Source organism: Loa loa (genome assembly GCF_000183805.2).
Source record: "Loa loa unplaced genomic scaffold supercont3.316, whole genome shotgun sequence".
NCBI lineage: Eukaryota > Metazoa > Nematoda > Chromadorea > Rhabditida > Onchocercidae > Loa > Loa loa.
In genome coordinates this window covers 22,909-26,360 of record NW_018108496.1, presented here as the reverse complement: position 1 = coordinate 26,360, position 3,452 = coordinate 22,909, and positions in this window count along the sequence as shown.

The following is a 3,452-nucleotide window of genomic DNA, read 5'->3' as shown; positions in this document are numbered from 1 at the left end:
AATAATAATAATAATAATAATAATAATAATAATAACAATAATAATAATAATGAATAATAATAATAATAATAATAATAATAATAATAATAATAATAATAATAATAATAATAATAATAATAATAATAATAATAAATAATAATAAGCTGCCACTAATGATAATAGCTGTTTTGCTATTACCACAATATCATTACCCTTATGGAACTGTTACTTTCCTGTAATATTAAAAGAAAAAACTATACTTACACTTGGAAGAATTCCTATTTAAAATCTTTAATTTAAAACTTTCATTTCGATATTTCATATTTCCTCTTAAAACTAAAATTCTGTAAAAATAAAAAAACGATTGGTTATTTCAAATTTTGAGTCACTAAATAATCAGAAGCAGAAGTAGAGCTTGGAAAATGCTTTAGTGAGAATTCATTTCATGAAATCCAATGATAATGCATAAATAATAAACATTTACACATGAAACTTTCTTTTTTCATCCTCGTCTTCTCTTTTTTAACAGGCAGCTCTAATTATGCAGTGTCTCATTTTAATGATAGGTTGTCATTTTGGCTAAAAGTTACAGTATTTTGGGTTGTAAATGATTAATATTAATGTTAATGATGATTAATATTAATGTTAATGATTGATTCTCAATTATTGTGTGATTATTTGAGTGTTTTAAATAATTTTATTTTTATTTTTTACAAGTAATTTCAATATATCTGTTTTTTCACAACTTGATTTGTGTTACAAAAACGAAAATTTTAGTTTGAAATTTCGAATTTTGAAGACAAGCTGTAAAGCTGTTTAATTCATTTTATATGAGAAAGGCTTTTTTTCTTTTTTTTTCCTTTCAAGAATTATCTATTCCTTCCTTGGGAATCTTTCGCTTTACTACATTACAGTAAATAATCAAAAGTATTGTTTTTTTTTTTTCGTCTTTGAGAGGAAAATAAATGTATTATAAATCTTTTTTCGATGTTAATCAAAATTTCCTTTAGTTATGAAAATGAATTTTACAGCTTTTTCATTTCAATTTTGTTATAAAATTTCATTGATCACAACCACATATGTAATTATTGAAATTTCATTTGTTTGGTGACATTTGTCAAAATTCATTCAATATAGCACAGTTATAAAAGATAGTATTGATATCATTCCAAATCCTTTTCTATCTTTCAATTACTTATTATGTTTTGAATTTATGCTTAAATTTAATTTATATTCAATTTTCAAATATAGTCATGCGAAAATGATTAATGGAAGTTTTTTAAATTTCTGAGAGGTTTACTTTTGCAACTTATTATGACGAAATTCGTTTGGTAAGTAATTTTGTCCAAAAAAGTTTTAACTATTGTGAAACGGATTGATATATAGGATGAAGTGTGAATGAAAATTCATAAAAATTCATCAATTTTCGATGGGTTGATCATTTGATTGATTTTTTATTAATATCGGAATCAATGAAACGTATTGCGCGTTGCTTGTTAATGTAATGCCAAATACGCATCGCAATATTCATTAACCCACCAATTAATGTTGATATAATTAAGAGCGTTACGACTAAAACAATTAATCTTAAATTTATTAATAAATGAGGATAAATGATTAAGAAATTTTTACTATTTTTACTTTTCATCATGGATGTATATTATTATAGAAGAAATCTTCCTAACAGAAATGATACTGTGATTTGTTTAACGTTCTATTACTAACGTATCATACACGAGGACAGAGAATGAGGATATAAAGTAAAGTTTTATCAAACTTTACCTTGTGACATACTATTTTGTAATTGAAACATACCAATCAGAATTTAAAAAATTGAATGATATCATGATAAGAATTGAACAGATGTTATGATAAGAATAAAATGATGGGAATTTTTTTAAAATGACAGGAATATTATTTTGTTAAGTTATAAATGAATAATTCTATTAGTACTTACGTATGCGTGCTATATCAGGTGAACGTGGTGGTAAACCGACTATGAAAATTCGATCAAAAAATTCTCGTTCAATAATAAGTGTTATCATATACCACAAACATATTGATAAGCAAATAACCGATGATGCTTCAACAATATTCTAAAATTAGGAAGTATCCTTTCTTTTACTTCCATACGTATTGATAATAATTACTCGATTACATACTAATGTTAACTTATTAGCAATACGCAAAATCCTTTTCCTATTAGCCGTTTGAAATGCTTACATTTTAAAACAAATTAAAAGTAATGGATCCCCAAACAAATTTTACTACCTATTAAATAGCATTTCCCATATCTAATCCTTTTAAACACTTTAAATCCTTTTAAACACTTTGATATTTTCGATACAATTTTGAAATCTAAAATTTCTGAAAACAAAGAATAGTGAAGAAATTTAGTTAGCATCTTCAAATAAAATTAAATTCAGAATCCCATCTAACATCATTTAAAATTTTATACCTTTTATGCCAACAATTTCACTAATTACTTTATTAACTTTCAATTTTCATTTTATATTTCACGTTTTAATACTTTACTGTGCTACTAAACATGATTACAAATAATATATTGCCTTTGGGTAATTTTCGATCTTATAACATTCTCTTCGAAATGCTTACAAAAGTTAGCATATAATTAGACTTCTAACCAAACTTTCGACATAACGACTTTGTTAGCACAAACATTTTTCATTTAATTCCAATTCACTCTTTACAAAAATGATTATTGCTTAAAATCATGAGAGAAATTTTTTACTTGCCAATTTCATTTAATGAAATTTTGAAGCAAAAAAGTACTGCAATTTGAAATTTGGAACGTCATTGAGTATGGATGCATTGTAATTTCAAATATTTAAAAAAAGCTCACATCTGAATGCAATTTAAAATATTGCTATATTTTTGGAATTTTTTGAAATAACTGGAAGAAAAAATGAAAATGGCAAACTTTTTAAAAATTCATTTTTCTAATGAATGTTAAAAAGTTTCGAAGAACTTTTAGCTAAACTAACTTTGTTTGCATAAAAAAAGATGAATTCATGTGCTGTCAGTTAGAATAAAACCGGTTTTGGTTGAGTAATCTAATGGTTCATTCCAATGAATTCTGCCGTAATTAGAAAAGACTTGAAGAATTCAAGTCCTACAGGCATCTCAATTTTAAGCCTGATGGCATTATAGCCTATAAGTAGTAATGGAAAATTGATTGCATTCCTCCAAATCCAGTTATGTATTTCAATTATTTGAAGTGGAAATTGAACTTCAAATACTTGTATCTTTCTTTCACTCTTTGCCTTTTTTACTTCCAGATACTGAGCCAATTTTAATAATTGGTTTATTTTATTATTATTATTATTATTATTATTATTATTATTATTATTATTATTATTATTATTATTATTATTATTATTATTATTATTATTATTATTATTATTATTATTATTATTATTATTATTCTTATTATTATTATTATTATTATTATT